At 38.3% G+C, this 18,102-nt stretch overlaps 1 long non-coding RNA gene across 1 annotated transcript; it reads right to left on the bottom strand.

Annotated features, from left to right (window-relative positions):
• Positions 1–311: 311 nt before the first annotated feature.
• On the bottom strand, positions 312–4,163 carry LOC149629993 (uncharacterized). Its single transcript, XR_016374597.1, has 2 exons — positions 3,922–4,163; positions 312–463 (listed from the first exon to the last, which is right to left on the bottom strand). It is a non-coding gene; the product is annotated as an uncharacterized LOC149629993 (long non-coding RNA).
• Between the last annotated feature and the right edge of the window lie 13,939 nt (positions 4,164–18,102).

Below are 18,102 nucleotides of genomic sequence, written 5' to 3'. Positions count from 1 at the left end.
TCATTTAAGAAATCTGGGAATTTATTGATAACCCTGAACAAGTTGTTTCCCGAACTGAACTGAACTTTTCCATGATCAAGTTCTACCTTTTGAATTTCGTTGTCGTCGATTGAGATTTAAGATCAGAAACTATTTGAAAATGAACTTTAGCATTTCGACGTCCGTCTCTCGATTGTTGCACTTTGAAGGAGTTGACACTGTCGAGAACGAACGACCACCTGCAATTAGAAAAAGATTAATATGCGCCCATTTATTAAAATACAAAACCATAATTCAAGAAAGAACTTTAAAAATTTGATGAGGTAACCTCGAAAGACTTTGTTTCTTTGAGGGAGATTCGAGGGGCGTTTCACTCCGCCGTTCCGTGGAGCGGACCACCTACTCTAAGCTCGTGTCTTCATTCGCTGCTTTTTGACGTTTCCGAATGACGAGTGCCACTCCCCCATCAACCAGCTCCCAAATCCTGAAAATTTTCAATTTAAGCACTTTAGTCAAAGAATCGGTACCAATGGTCGTGGCGCTTTTCAAGTACAATTTAAGGGTAGGTGACTAGGGGGTCTTTAAAATAAGTCAAGTTTCGTCAGAAGTTAATGACTTCTTATCCTGGGAAGTATTGCACACTAAGGCTTTATATAGTAACCATCCCTGCTAGTCAAAATGGCCTATGGCAATCGTAAAAGAGGGTCAAAAGTTTCCTCCCCACCTGAAAAACTATCTAATCTACTGAAAAAAATCCTACGCCGAGAGGCTGTGGGGCGTGTTCAAAACTTCTTCAGCGCCAATGGTTGAAAAGCCGTCTGTCGAGAACTCTATGAAAATCCATTACAATCCGTGGGCCTAGGACCCCACGCTAGGTTGACCGGAATTTCTAGCAAACAGCTGTTCTTGTCACCGTTTCTGATTCGTTACCTCAAACCACAGGACACACCTTAAAGTTTCGTTTCTTTCCCGCTACTGGCGCGCAAATCAACCTGCCAGCTCAAAATGAGGGAAACGCCGTAGGTGGCGCGATGATCGGACCTAATAAGAAGTTGGCTTACAGAGATGGTTCCGGATATGGTTAGAGTCCAATACTTCCCAGGATAAGAAGTCATAAACTTCTGGTTTCTTTAAAATCGGTTCACATTTCACCGAGATTCGAATTTTTTGAAACAACTTAAAACTGGGGTTCAGCCACTAATCGATTGTGATAATCGCAATGCGCGGAAATTATTTCAATTCCTCGTCAAAATGACGTAAGAGGTCGAGAGCCAGCCCCTCGCGCGCTTCAATTCAAAGTTTCAAACTAGGCTTAGCAACGAAATTAAGCCTTGGATTAGGCTTAAACCTAAGGCTTATTTCTCGTTGACTTACCACCTTTCTAAGGCATCGAATACTAAGTAATAAACGCATTTAAAATATTACGATTTAATTGTGAAAAACTTTACGGTTTAGCTCTTAGCACATTCAAAATACAGTTTTTCCAATAAATATCTTTGCTTGGAGGTGAATTATACGTATGATAATTAATTACATTTATGTCGCGGCGGAAACTAACTTAAATCAATATTTTCTTGAGCATAAAAACCCGGGCACCAATTCCTTCTTGCTAGCCACCAAATACCATAAAATATCGAAAAATATAACCTAACCTAAACAATAATATGAAGGATAAAATGTAGACATAAAACATGGAAAATATATTTTATAATTAATTTCCGCGCACATTAATTTTAACAAATTATCCTATAATTAACCTTGAATAAATGATATCAGAAGTGAGATGAGACTAGAAGCGAAGGGCTCTAGCATTGGTAGTAGTAGATCCTGCAGGCACTAGTGAACAAATTTGAGCAGATTTTATGCCGCTTCCATCGCGCCTACACTAGAGAGAAACAAGGCGACCCAAGGGCTCGTAATAGTAGCCACATCGTACCGTAGTTAACAGGCGTACACAAAAAATTTGAGTGAATAGCCTCTCGTTGTAAATTATTACTTATTTTTTTTACTTCTGTTCTAATTACAATAGTGTGACACGAACTGAAAACGTGAGTGAATACCCCCACGATGCGCATCCTTTTACAGTGGTAAAACGATATACCAGAAAACAGCCATTAAAATAAGTACTGAAGATCAGAGTGAATAGCTCCTCGATGCCCCAACAAAAAATTATAACCCTTAATCCTTTACTTACGTTATAATTGTATTATCTGAGGCCCCAAGCTTGAACCTTAAACTCTTCTCATTTTTGGGGAAATAAACGCAACTTCCAATAATAAACACCGCCTTAAAACCATTCTAAATATAACGTCGGTATATACTTCCTTTTGCTTTTTAAATATTACCTTCGATTTCTTTGAATTTCGAAATAGGGGAGCGGGGTTGAAAGCGTGAAACCATTATGGTAGACGGGTGACAAGAATTTTAAAGGGAGTATTAAACCTCCAATTTAAATTAAGGCAATACCATAATCCTCTCTCTCCCGCTTGAAATATATCGAGCAAACGTAAAACACAATTCTCATTGCTTAACTTTACTAGTACAAATAAATCCAATTCTAAAATTTACTGTTATAATTACCTTCCTTTTAAAATGCACGAACAAAAATATCACCTCACCACAATTCTCTCCCTTCAATGACGATCGAAAAATTTTATACTGTCTAAGGCAGTTCTCTTTCACGACGCCCACACCACCACCACCAACAGGCCAGGTCAAACTAAGACCCTCATCGTAGATGTTCATCATACGATGTGGCTAAAAAACACTTGTTTCAATGTTTTCGTCTATCAATACACGTTTTCATATCGATGGTGATATTGCAATGGTCCAATCACAAGTTTAAAATAAATAGCAAGCCTCTATTGCTGAATAGCCTAACCTAACCAAACCCTACCCAAACCAAAGCTAAGCCAGGGTTCGTACACGACCTGGAAAACCCGGAAAAGTCAGGGAAATTGAAAATGGGCCTAAAACGTCAGGGAAAAGTCAGGGAAGTTGAAAATGGGCCTAAAACGTCAGGGAAAAGTCAGGGAAATTGAAAATGGGCCTGAAAGGTCGGGGAAATGTCAGGGAAAAATATATTGGAGGGAAAGTCCGAATAAGGGTGACCAGAAAATGTGTTGTCTGAGATTCGAGCAGAGCCCAAAATTGGCTGAACTCGTTCTGGGTATTTGAGATTTTATTTAGTTACAGTTAAATCGAAACGAAAATGATTCGAGTGAATTTAGATTGGGTTTCACATATTCACGGAATGCACGTTATTGCAAATTGTCAGGGAAATTTGTGGAATTTAGTCCGGGGAAACCCGGAAAAGTCAGGGAATTTCATTCCCAAAGTATTTTGTACAAATCCTGTAAGCCTAAATCTTTGCAGAAATGGGTTATGGTAAAAAGGCTGAACTAAAATTTCTTTGTAAAACTGTGCGCGAGTGGGCCATGAAAATTGTGCGGAATTGAGCTATGGTTCTCTAAAATTGTGCGGAAATTGGCATTCTCGCGAAATTCTATAAAACAGAAACGAAACCAATGTTCCATTTTTCCTAAACTCGAGATTCTATAACAACTCTTTATTATTTGATCTGAAGTTCTACTAGAAATTTGATATTACCGTAATTTTTAAAAATGGTAATTTACCGGGTAAATTACCGAAAAATTACAGATTAAAACTTTGAAATTACCGTAATTTATGGTATTTTATGTTTTAACATACTTATTACCGCGGTAATTGTGTAATTTACCGGTAAATTACCACTCTGAAATTACGGTAAGATATAAATCTGTAATTTACGCGGAATTTAGTAAATTACCGGTAATTTACGGACGGGAAATTACCGACTCACATCTCTAAGTTCTACTTAACAAATATCCTATTTTTCACGAACAAAAGGAATATTTTAGGAGTCGCGCAATTTACTTAAGAACTCTAAACTGCATCACTTACCATTTTGATGTCTGTGACTTGTTGGACCTGGTTCCTAATCGCACATCGATGGGCGTCCTTTTGACGCTCGCCTCTCCCACAGCAACGCTTTTTAAACGTCGAAATTGCGACACACCATTGTAATCCAACGAACCCAAGGTGACCCCTTTTATCTCCCTCAAGTGTTTCATGGACCACGTGATGTTTGTTAGATTAAGTCACGCCATTTCTTTCTCGAATCCGCATAATTTGCCCCGAATTGATTAACCTATCTTTCCCTCTCTCTGTAATAAATCTACCTTGATAAGTTCTTTTTATCGGAGATAAGAGAAGCGACTGACTCCATTGTTTGTCGCGGTAAGATCACACTTGGAACTGATCGTTTTGAAATCTCCCTTCGAAGCATTGGCGACAGTCTCCTCATGGGTTTCAAACGAGGGGGCCCTCATTACTCATGAGTGCGTACGAGATTTGAAATCTTTCTCGATTTTGATGATTTCAAAGATTTAAGAATGATTTGAACGATTTGTACGATTTGAATGATTTGAATGACTGGTGACTTAACGAGGATTTGAATGATTTGGTGTGATTTGCATGATTATGTAGTGATTTCAATGATTTGATGCGATTTCAATGATTTGGTAGTGATTTGAATGATTTGGTAGTGATTTGAATGATTTGGTGTTGATTTCATAGAGATTCTAATGATTTGATTGATTTGATGATTTCTTGATTTGACTGCTTTGTGTAGTGATTTCACTGATTTTTCAGCGGCGTGTCGGTGTTTTTCGTTGAAAATGTCTCCATTGGCCTCGAATTCGTGTTCTCCCAACTCGAGAAATGGACGTCCGCTGTAAGACAGATGAATCAGTGATTTGGAACCTTCAACATCAGCAATTACTCGATTCGACGTAGTTTGCTCGAACTGAAATTGTCTCGGTCGTGAAATTACCTGGAAAATGTCTTTGACGCAGTTTAGAGAGGCCGAAGACTCCGTTGTTTCATGGTGCGCGTATTAAAGATGGCCGCGGGTCATTGAAATCCTGGAATATACATTGAGTTTTGTAATTGACCTCCAAAAAATGCCTCGAAATTAAAAATATTTTAGCCAGGGAAGGCAATTTGATTTCAGCGGAAAACAACAGTTCTTGGGTTTACGAGAATTGCAAAATTGCGCGATAAATTTGTGTTTAAAAGATAATTGTTCAAATGAAGAGTTGACTTGTTTGTAACTCAGTAACATTCTTAAGAATTATCCCTATTGACATTGACAAATAGCTTTTGAGCTACAGAATAATTAGGGAAATAAAATTGAAGGAATCATTTGGGGAATCTGGGAATTTATTGCTAACCCTGAACATGTTGTTTCCCGAACTGAACTGAACTTTTCCATGATCAAGTTCTACCTTTTGAATTTCGTTGTCGTTGATTGAGATTTAAGATCAGAAACTATTTGAAAATGAACTTTAGCATTTCGACGTCCGTCTCTCGATTGTTGCACTTTGAATGAGTTCGGGCGTCTTCCTTGACCCCGCCCAGAAGGAACGACCACCTGCAATTTGAAAAAGATTGAAATGGGCGCAATTAATAAAATGCAAAACCATAATTCAAGAAAGAACTTTAAAAATTTGATGAGGTAACCTCGAAAGACTTTGTTTCTTTTTGGGAGATTTCGAGGGGCGTTTCACTCCGCCGTTCCGTGGAGCGGACCACCTACTCTAAGCTCGTGTCTTCATTCGCTGCTCTTCGACGTTCCCGAATGACGAGTGCCACTCCCCCATCAACCAGCTCCCAAATCCTGAAAATTTCCAATTTAAGCACTTGAGTCAAAGAATCGGTACCAATGGTCGTGGCGCTTTTCAAGTACAATTTAATTGTAGGTGACTAGGGGGTCTTTAAAATAAGACAAGTTTCGTCAGAAGTTAATGACTTCTAATCCTGGGAAGTATTGCACACTAAGGCTTTATATAGTAACCATCCCTGCTAGTCAAAATGGCCTATGGCAATCGTAAAAGAGGGTCAAAAGTTTCCTCCCCACCTGAAAAACTATCTAATCTACTGAAAAAAATCCCACCCCGAGAGGCTGTGGCTCTCAAACTGTGGGGCGTGTTCAAAACTTCTTCAGCGCCAATGGTTGAAAAGTCGTCTGTCTAGAACTCTCTGAAAATCCATTACAATCCCTTGGGCCTTGGACCCCACGCTAGTTTGAACGGAATTTCTAGCAAACAGCTGTTCTTGTCACCGTTTCTGATTCGTTACCTCAAACCACAGGACACACCTTAAAGTTTCGTTTCTTTCCCGCTACTGGCGCGCAAATCAACCTGCCAGCTCAAAATGAGGGAAACGCCGTAGGTGGCGCGGTGATCGGACCTAATAAGAAGTTGGCTTACAGAGATGGTTCCGGATATGGTTAGAGTCCAATACTTCCCAGGATAAGAAGTCATAAACTTCTGGTTTCTTTAAAATCGGTTCACATTTCACCGAGATTCGAATTTTTTGAAACAACTTAAAACTGAGGTTCACCCACTAATCGATTGTGATAATCGCAATGCGCGGAAACTATTTCTTTTCAATTCCTCGTCAAAATGACGTAAGAGGTCAAGATCTAACCCCGTCGCGCGCTTCAATTCAAAGTTTCAAACTAGGCTTAGCAACGAAATTAAGCCTTGGATTAGGCTTAAACCTAAGGCTTATTTCTCGTAGACTTACCACCTTTCTAAGGCATCGAATACTAAGTAATAAACGCATTTAAAATATTACGATTTAATTGTGAAAAACTTTACGGTTTAGCTCTTAGCACATTCAAAATACAGTTTTTCCAATAAATATCTTTGCTTGGAGGTGAATTATATGATAATTAATTACATTTACGTCGCGGCGGAAACTAACTTAAATCAATATTTTCATGAGCATAAAAACCCGGTCACCTGTTCCTTCTTCATAGCCACCAAATACCATAAAATATCGAAAAATATAACCTAGCCAAACCAAACCAATAATATGAAGGATAAAATATAGAAAAACATGGAAAATATATATTTTAATTAATTTTAACAAATTATCCTATAATTAACCTTGAATAAATGATATCAGAAGTGAGATGAGACTAGAAGTGAAGGGCTCTAGCATTGGTGGTAATAGATCCTGGCACTAGTGAACAAATTTGAGCAGATTTTATGCCACCTAAGACCATTAAACACAGATGGACTGGAATGGAGATAGGGCGGGTGGTTCCTTGTGGGAAGCGTCTCTCTAGCGCCTCGCTAGCGCCACGCCGCGACCAATATTGAAACTATTTCGAATCAAGCAAACAGGCACGTGAATTAGCAGACGACATTAGGCCCGTTAAAGCTCGAAAGTCTATGTTAGGTTAGAACACAACCTAAGTTAGAGAAAATGTTTAGTTGAATATAAGTAACTTTCAATTATATTTCGTATTTAAATAGGTATAAGAATTACTATACAAGCCTTAACCCATAGTTCACTTTTAGAAAGTTGATATTTGGGGTTTGGTATTGTGTAGAAAGTAATGCCTTTCATATCAGAATAACGTTGATCATTTTTTACAAACTCCGAATACGCACCTTTTGCTTGGCATCTTAAATACCCAAATTAATCCTTTAAATTACTTTTAAGAAAATGAAAATAAAAGGCGAAAAAGCGGGGAGGGAAAACCTAACCGTGCCTAGACCGTACAAACATGAAAATTCTACAGAGCAGACGACATAATAAAGGTCACATCGAAAAGTTTCGGGAGTCTCCCGCTAGGGGCGACGATAGGCGCTGAAGTTTGAAGATAGGGGTTTTAGCTTATCATTCTAGTCCATCTGTGTTTAATGGTCTTAGATGCCACCGCTTTCATTGCGCCTACACTACAGAGAAAGAAATTGGTCGAGTTACAAAAACATTTCCTACCCCCTTCCCCTCAACCTAATGCCGCGGAACACGGACGAAGCGGGTGCTTGAATCTAGTTCAGCCCCCGTCTACCGCCACGAGCGTCTCACGTTTTGGAGGGAAAACCGCTACCAGAGGGACAACAGTTGGTGTGTTAACAAGAATATTCACTTTCGCCGAGTGAAGAGTTTGGTTAGCTCAGTACTTCAGGTCTCATCGCACTTCTGATGATATTTATCGAACAAAACTATGTATTTTGAATGTGCTAAGGGCTAAAGTGGCAAAGTTTAGCCTTTAACTGAGAATTGTCCCTTGAACAGAAGCTATCAAATTGCATTTTCAATTACCAGTTTCCCACGTTACTTTCCCCACGAAAGTTTGATAGATCTTCTACAACAATAGTCCTACAGTATGCGGAGAATTTACTCCTATTATTTTCTCATCTGAAATTCGGAGTTCTATTTTTGACACCTTAATAACCCATAAACCCCTTTCAGCACAATTTGCAAAACTCATTTCAGCACTGATTGCAAGTAAAACATGTTTAATTTCTTGTTGATTACATTTTAACACCCTGAAACTTAAACCGCTGGCCCATTGGACCGAATCCCATTGGCCCGAATATAGCCAATATGTGAGTTTTATGATCGTAAAATGTTCGATGCTATTTAACGATGCATTTATTTTTAATGCAGTTTTTACAAACGGAATTAATAAATAAAATGCATCTTTTAATTTTATTATTTAACATAAAAACACTTGTTTAATGCTTTCGTCTTTCAATACACTTTTCGATGGTGATATTGCAATGGTCAAATCACAAGTTTAATAAAGATCAAGCCTCTATTGCTGAATAGCCTTACCTAACAACACCCTATCCAAACCAAAGCTAAGCCAGGGTTCGTACACGACCTGGAAATCCTGGAAAAGTCAGGGAAATTGAAAATGGGCCTAAAAGGTCAGGGAAATGTCAGGGAAAAATGTATTGGAGGGAAATTTAAAGTCCGAATAAGGGTGACCAGAAAATGTGTTGTCTGAGATTTGAGCAGAGACCGAAATTGGCGGAACTCGCTCCGGGTATTTGTGATTTTATTTAGTTAAAGTTAAATTGAAACGAAATAGTTGGCTTATTTTTATAACAATAACAACTCGGGCGAAAATAATTCGAGTGAATTTAGATTGGTTTTCATATATGTTCGCCATTCACGTTATTGCAAATGGTCAGGGAAATTTGTGGAAATTAGTCAATTAAAACCCGGAAAAGTCAGGGAGTTTCATTCCAAAAATTTTGTACGAACCCTGTAAGCCTAAATCTTTTGCGGAAATGGGTTATGGTAAAAAAGGGTGAACTAAAATTTCTTTGAAAAAACTGTGCGCGAGTGGGCCATAAAAATGTGCGGAATTGAGCTATGATTCTCTAAAATTGTGCGGAAATTGGCATTCTCGTGAAATTCTATAAAACAGAAACGAAACCAATGTTCCATTATTCCCAAATTATCCTATAAAACCTCATTATTATTAGATCTGAAGTTCTACAAAACAAATATCCTATTTTTCACGTACAATCGGAATATTTTGGGAGTCGCGCAATTTACTTAAGAACTCGAAACTGCATCACTTACCATTTTAATGTCTCTGACTTGTTGGACCTGGTTCTTAATCGCACCTCGATGAGCACCGTTCTGACGCTCGCCTCTCCCCGAGCAACGCTTTTTAAACGTCGAAATTGCGACACACCATTGTAATATCCGAAGAAACCAAGGTGACCCCTTTTATCTTCCTCAAGTGTTTCATGGATCACGTGATGTTTGTTAGATTAAGTCACGCCATTTCTATCTCGAATCCGCATAATTTGCCCCGAATTGATTAACCTATCTTTCCCTCTCTTAGTAATAAATCTACCTTGATAAGTTTTTTTTATCGGAGATTAGAGAAGCACCTGACTCATTGTTCTTCGTGGTAAGTTCACACTTGGAACTGATCGTTTTCAAACCTCCCTTCAAAGCGATGGTTACGGCTCGTCATGGGTTTCAGCAGAAGTAAGATGAGACTAGAAGTACTGAGCTAACCAAATTCTTCACTTGGCGAAAGTGAATATTCTTGATAAGGCACCAACGGTTGTCCCTCTGGTAACGGTTTCAGAATTTTTCCTCCAAAACGTGAGACGCTCGTGGCGGTATGCCGAACTACATTCAAGCACCCGCTTCGTCCGTCTTCCGCGGCTTTAAGATGAGGGGAAGGGGTGGGAACCTTTTCTGGAACTCAACCAATTTTCTTATCTCTAGTGTAGGCGCGATGGAAGCGGCGAATAAAATCCTCAAATTTGTTCACTAGTGCCAGGATCTACTACCAATGATCTTTACTTCTAGTCTCATCTTACTTCTGGTGTTCAGTTGTCAGTGTCAACGCGGCTTCCTGGTGTTATCGTTCGAAACCCTTCACCTTCCCAAAGTGAAGAGTGCCACTCTTCCCAAGAGTTAACCAGATACGAAATATTTTTGAGTTTAATTCCGTTTATCAATTTTGAAGATAAGACAGGTAGTCAACGAAAACAACAAACAACTTGAAAGACTCATACCTTTTACATTAGATTAGCCAGGATATGAATTTGGCACGTTTAAGTTAATGCCAATTAATAGTTAATGCTGCCCCCCAAGCCCCTCCCAAAATAAGGTTCAATTTACTTTCCAAGAACAAATGAGGAGGAATTCTGGAGAAGTTTGAGCACACAAAATAAACATCAATAGCTTTGTTTTCCCAAATTAATTGTAAGTAGCTAATTGCGGAGACACTCGAAACTACACTCCTTGATCCATCCTTTATCAACATTAAATGATTAAATTAATCGACATGATTTCTTGTCCGCTATTCAATACTAATGCTACAATAGCAACGAGCAACCCAAACCTAAAGGTTTTCATGCTTTTATTACCGTTAAAAATCCTTTAAACAAGATGGCCCCGGTCAGATTAGAACCCCATCGTTTTGTAAGGCTCCATCTATCGAGAACATTGTACCATCTTTGTTAATAAGGATAAGTTACCCTTGACCCCAATCCATTTTAATTCACCAATGACTCCCTATCGCTTTCAAAATTACCGATGAAAGAAAATCTTCACTCGACGCCTTTAACAGTGCTAAAATGATTTCCCGTAACCTCATAGTGATCCTTAATAGAAGAACAGAAAGTTTTAGTGATCATCTCCTCGATGAGTTACCCTCAACAGTGTTGAACGGATCACGCACAGAAAGTTGCAGTTCACTTATCGCATCTTATAAATTTTTAAGAAGCGTTTGAAAGAGAAAGGATTCGGTAAAACGCCCAACTCGAGTTCTTGCACTGCGTAAATTCCAAAGTTTTTGCTAGGTGTTGTTTATGAAATCACACCTAGCTTTGCGATGGTGTTTTGTGTGTGTGTGTGTGCTTGGCCCCGGACACACGAAAAACCGATTAAGGCAAGATCCATAACCACCTTAGAAATCGTAATGTGAAAGAATTGCGAAAGGAAATACATTAGTTCTATGGTATGAGTTAAAGGCAATGTTCTGACTTCGGATGGACGTAAAACAAGTTGGTCGGGACCCTTGTTGAGAAAAGATCCTCTTCCGGCTCTTGGAAATATTGGGAAAGAAATAAGATTGGTATGTTCAAAGTATTCACCCGGTTAGATTGCGGTAACCCTCGAGATTAAGGTTAATTTGATTGACGCCTGTAACGAAGCCGATTTCTTGGAAAGCGTATTTAAAGCTCATAACTCTCGTTCTATCAGAGATACGGGGATCTCCTTTGGATATGTTATAGTCCTCTTTGCTACCCATACAAGCGTACTTTAAACTTGAGGCTACGTCGATATCTTCAACTTATTTTTTGTCTCACTTATTGTTATTATGTTACCTTTTAGCAATAAACTTTGGAGGCCTATAACTCTGGTTCTACTAGAGATAGGGGGATGTCCTTTGAGTATGTTATATTCCAATTTGTTCTACATCTTACTATACCAAAGGTTTGGGGCAGCGTCAAACAGGGGCCGAATAATTTAGCGAAATGTTCAAAAACATGCCATAGAAATAGCGTCACACCCAACTTTAGAGGCTTGTAACTCTGGTTCTACTAGACATAGTGGGATGTCCTTTGAGTATATTATAGTGCAATTTGTCCCCCATCGAACCATACTAAGAACATAGGGCTACGACAAACAGGGGCCGAGATATTAAGCAAAATGTTCGCCAACGTATGGTATCGTCTCACTTATTGTTATTATGTTACTTATGATTTAAACACTGAACTTTGTAGGCTCATAACTCTCGTTCTACTAGAGATACGGGGATCTCCTTTGGATATGTTATAGTCCTCTTTGTTACCCATACAAGCGTACTTTAAACTTGAGGCTACCTCAATATCGTCGTCAACTTATTTTTTGTCTCACTTATTGTTAGAAGGTTACTTTTGATTTTTGAAAATAAACTTTGCAGGCTCGTAACTAAACTCTGTTTCTACTAGAGATAGGGGATGTCCTTTGAGTATATTTTAGTGCAATTTGTCCACCATCCAGCCATACCAAGAACATAGGGATGCGACAAACAGGGGCCGAGTAATTAAGCAAAACGAAAACAAACTTACCTCGATCCATCGGAAAAGCGGTACACTGAACTTTCGAGGCTCGTAACTCTGATTCTACTAGAGATAGAGGGATGTCCTTTGAGTATGTTATAGGCCTATTTGTCCCCCATCTAACCATACTAAAAACTTTGGGCTACGACAAACAGGGGCCGAGTAATTAAGAAAAACGTAAAGAAAGAAACCCCTTCATAGGAATTGCATTACACTATACTTTGCAGGCTCGTAACTCTGTGTCTACTAGAGATACGATTTAGCGTGGTTCATTTCATTTGCTGTACAGACTGTTAAAGAAGTCTTTGCGCGTTGCGTTTTTCAAACATATTTTACTATATTTCAAAAACTATTCAAACTAGCGCTCTGGAATAAAGTGCGTTATAAAAGTTTTGCATTTCTCTTTCATATTTTACCCGTTCCAAAGTTGTCCTTTGCATACTTATACCGGAAACCGGAAATGTCAAAATTATCAACTTTGAAAATATTGATTTCTCGAGGATATAAATGTGATTTTCGGATTCCTTGGGGTCGATTCATATTTGAAAAGTGTTCACCAAATTCAATTCGGATGAATAGGTCACGAGTAATCAGCCTTTATTCAAAATCTGGCAAACTTGGTTGGAGTGGCGATAATTCATCATCGAGTATCGAATCTTTGTCGTAATAATGCTTGTTAGATGTTTTGGCACTTATGCGTATATATATGATTGGTCTTGTGGCGCAATACTTTGAAACAAATCAGACGTTCATTAAAGGGATGGTGAAGTGGAAAATGAAGTAATTTTTTATTGATTCTTCTATGAGACCAATCTGCATAGTGAAACCTCCAGGAAATAACACCGAACGATTTTTAAACTACGATTAGTTTGAAATTTCAGGAATAATTTTAAATAAGGACCTCCGACCAATCGCGTAGCGCCCTGCGTTTTTATCAAACATTTTCTCTTAGCACGCTCCGTGTTGAATAAATTTATCGCGAGACTTGAAAAAATTTGCACGATGTGACAATTGTGGCGCGAGTAGGGCCGTGCAGACTATTCGTTACTATTTGGTCGGACCAAATAATTTGGTCAAAACTGACGTTTACTATTCGCACCGACGAATCGAATAATGATTTTCAAAATTCTAGAATACCAAATAATGAGCTTCGAAAAACCGACTATTCTATAGCGGATAAAACCACGAGAAAATGAATGTTTTTAACAGTCTATTGACCAAATTATTTGGTATTCGCAACCAGTTTTTGAATTTTTCTGTTGATTTTGTGAATTTGAGGGCGCTGTCATAGAGATAGAAACATAAATGTTACGCTCCTATTCCTATGGGCGCTGTCATAGTGTCCGCTGGACCGTGGCCCCATAGATGACGCGACTCGGCAGACACAGCCTTAAAATTCTGACGTGGCTACTGTTATTAAAAGTATTACCCGCGTTCACTGAGTCGCGTGATCTAGGAGGCTATAGCTGGAATCAGCCACTCAGTCTTTAGAAGTTCATGAGACAAGAATAAATCATTAAAGGTTTTAACTTAAAGGGTACTGGTTATTATCAACTTCTCGCTGCGGAGCTAACTATTGAACTTCCTAATAATATGTCACTATAGTATACCTATTAAAAAATATAGTATCATGGAAGAGGTCATGATACATTGCAAAGCGAGTAGGGATATATTGACAACCAACCTAATTTTGATTAAAATAAAACCTTTGATTCGTTCAAAAATAAGTTTTCAGCCGTTCAAAAGTACCTTTCCGTGTCCCATTATTTATAAATTTGAAATTTGGTAGAATAGTTTTATAGAAATTTTAATTTGGTCGAATTTTTGAACTTCACACTATTTGGTCAAATTATTTGGTCATTTTCCTATTCCGAGCCGAGAGATGGCTCCCAAAAACACTGCTATTTGGTATTCGACAAATACCTTAAAAAGTACTATTCGCACAGCCCTAGGCGCGAGACATGGTATTTCCTGAATTTTTCATTATGCATACTGGTCTCATGATTAGTAGAAGAATCAATAAAAAAATCACTATATTTTCCACTTCCCACTCCCTTTAAGAGAAAACTCGCGTCTTTTGAAGAGGAGAAGCGGTTTGATAATATTGTTATTTGGGCCATGATATCATAATATTTAGAACTCACATTAATTACGATTGTCTCTTCAGCCCATTCAAAATCTCATTCATAATGGCATATGCGCTGCACGAGATCCCTTCAAATAGACAAATTCGACTATTCCATACATGAAACAACTTCAGAGAAGAGGGCTTCTATGCTAGGAATGTTCGCTACGCGATTGAGCTTCTTTAAACGGAGCCTGAGGCTGGCTATAGCCTCCCGCGTTTATCGCAAATGTGAGGCCAGGGATAGATTTAATTTTAGAAGTGGGAATAGAGAATAGAGTAATCTAAGAGCGCGTCAAATTACCGGACCTCCTTCCACGGAAAGGAGGGGTATGAAAGAAGAGGCGTGTCAAAGCGACAAAGGTAAAAAGGAATAACGTAATTCTTGCCGATCCCGTCAGCAACGTCATAAAAACCTAGTTTAAGTGAGCCAATCTGAAATTTTAAACTTTTTATTACCTGTTGGAGGGAGGGGCTCTATACAGGGCTCTGAGTCGGACTGAATTAAACGCTAACCGTTCTCTATTCCTACCTCTAAAATTAAATCTATCTCTGTTGAGGCTTAATAATAAAGCCGACCGCAACCAAAAATGGGCAAAGGCGTGTTTCACAACTGACGTTCAAAGCTACCGATGGAAAAGCCTAAAAATTAAATGAAAAAAAAATGAATGCCGGTAACAATGATCACAACTGAAAATAACAGCTAACAGCTAAAACGAACGGTAAACACTTGAAGTTGGTCTCTCTGCGCTGCTGGTCTGCTACTCCTTTCGTTTATTTTCTATGGCAAAATGATAACTTTGGGTGGTATTGGGATATTAGGCCATTTTGTGTTATAAGACTTTTATTGTGTAGGAAAGAAAACGACCCTGTTTAAAGAAACTTTGGATAACTATTAATATCATTATTGATAACTAGTTAAAAGTTGAAAAATATAAAATTTGGACGAAAATTTTCAAATAACAAGACTTCCTTCGAGTTTCAAATTAAAGAATGCTCGTGTGCTTTATTGAACTATTTTATACAAACAGGACAGTCACTTTCAGCTTGAATTATGCTTGATATTTTATTGGACATCCCCTAGCCCTTAAAGGGAGGATGAAGAGGACAATAAAGTAATTTTTTTATCGATTCTTCTTCTAATTATAAGTTATTTTGCATAGTGAAACATCCAGGAAATACCGTCTGCGTTCTTGAACTATTTATTAACAACAAGACTGTCACTTTCAATTTCAATTGTAGCTTAATATTTTACTTAACCTCCCTTAGCCCTTAAACACATTTTTAATCTTTTATAAAATGACAGACATAAACGCTAAATCGGATTCAAGTCGGGCGAGAGAGCGGGTTAATCCAAAGCGTCAATTCCTTCGTTCTCCAGAAATCTTGCAACGAGTCGGGACGTATGGGCTGGGCATTTGTCCTGCTGAGCCTGAAACCATACACTAAAACAATGTTTTAAGTTAGTTATTAATATTAATACCGGTCACGACGTGGGCTGGTTACTCATACGGAGAAAAAAATACCAGCGAACAGGGCGGATCTCTATTTTTAATATTACAATGCTTTACCTTCTAATTTCATTAGAGTTTATGTCTGTCTTTTAGAATACGATTAAGAATGTGTTTAATGGGAGGGTGAAATGAGAAATCAAATAATTTTTATAGATTCTTCTACTAATTATAAGAGCATTCTGCATAGTGAAACATCCAGGAAATATATCCGAATGATTCAAATTAGGTTCAGATTTTACGGAAAATTTGAAATAATGACCTCCGACCCATCGCGTAACGCCCTGCCTTCCTATTGACAAAATTCTCGTGGCACACTCCACGCCGAATGAAATTTATCGCGAGATTTAATAAAAGTTGCTTGCGATGTGACTATCGTGGCACGAGAGCGTGCAACGGAAATTTTGTTAACAAGAAGGCAGGGCGTTAAGCTATTAGTCAGAGGTGCTTATTTGAAATTATCTTTAAAATCTGAACCTAATTTGAAATTTAAAATCATTCGGAGACTGTATTTCCTGGATGTTTCACTGTGCATATAATGGTCTTATAATAAGAAAAATCGATCAAAAAATCACTCTATTTTCTTCTTCATCCTTCCTTTAACTGCTAGGGGATGTCCAACAAAAGCAACAATTGAAACTGAAAGTGACTGTCTTTATTGTAAAAAATTGTTCAATAAAGCACACCAACATTCTTCGATTTGAAACTCAGAGGAAGTCTTGTTATTTAAAAATTTTCGTCCAAATTTTATAAATAAATTTCAACTTTTAACTAAATACTAAAAATTATCCAAAGTTTCTTTAAACAGGGTCGTTTTCTTTCCTACACAATAAAAGTCTTATAACACAAAATGGCCTAATATACCCAACACCTCCCAAAGTTAGTATTTTTGCCATAGAAAATAAACGAAAGGAGTAGCAGACCAGCAGCACAGAGAGACCAACTTCAAGTGTTTACCGTTCGGGTTCGTTTTAGCTGTTAGCTGTTATTTTCGGTTGTGATCATTCTTACCGGCATTAATTTTTTTTCATTTAATTTTTAGGCTTTTCCATTTGAACGTCAGATGTGAAATACGCCTTTGCCCATGCTTTGGTTGCGGTTGGCTTTATTATTAAGCCTCAACAGAGATAGACTTAATTTTAGAGATAGGAATAGAGAACGGTTAGCGTATAATTCAGTCCGACTCAGAGCCCAGTATAGAGCCCCTCCCTCCAACACGTAGCAAAAAGTTTAAAATTTCAGATTGGCTCACTTAAACTAGGTTTTTATGACGTTGCTTACTGGGACGGCGAAAAATACGTAATTCCTTTTTACCTTTGTCGCTATGACCAGCCTCTTCTTTCCTATCCCACCGTCCCGAGCAAGGGGGTCCGGGACTTTGACTCGCGCCCACATTACTATGTTCCCTATTCCTGTTTCTAAAATAAAGATCTTTCAATGGCCTCACATTTGCTCTAAACGCGGGAGGCTATGGGCAACCCCAGGCTCCGTTTAGCGAAGCTTCATAGCGTAGCGGATGTTCCTAGCATAGAACCCACCTCCTCTGAAGTTGTTCCATGTATGGAACAGTCGAATTTTTCTGATTGAAGGCATCTCGTGCAGCGCATACGCCCCATGAATGAGATTTTCACTAGGCTGCAATGAGTCGGGCTGAAGACCCAGACGTAATTAATATGAGTTCTAAATATTATGATATCATGGCCCAAATAACAATATTTTCAAACCGCTTCTCCTCTTCAAAAGACGCGAGTTTTCTCTTAAAGGGAGCGTGAAGTGGAAATTAAAGTGTTTTATTTATCGATTCTTCTACTAATTATAAGACCAGTCTGTATAATGAAAAATTTAGGAAATACCTCCCATTGATTTTAATATTCAAATTAGGCTAAGATTTTAAGAATAATTTTAAATAAGGACCTCCGACCAATCGCGTAACGCCGTGCCTTTTTGTTAACAAAATTTTCGTGGCACGCTCCATGTCTCGCGCCACAATTGTCACATCGTGCATTTTTTTTTCAAATCTCGCGATAAATTGATTCAACACGGAGCGTAACAAGAGAAA

The sequence above is a fragment of the Phalangium opilio genome, unplaced genomic scaffold (genome assembly GCF_054372755.1).
Source record: "Phalangium opilio isolate 3A_F unplaced genomic scaffold, DU_Popi_V2 ptg000105l_1, whole genome shotgun sequence".
Taxonomy (NCBI): domain Eukaryota; kingdom Metazoa; phylum Arthropoda; class Arachnida; order Opiliones; family Phalangiidae; genus Phalangium; species Phalangium opilio.
Note: the sequence above shows the minus strand (reverse complement) of the source record. Positions and strands in the feature narration are given on the sequence as shown.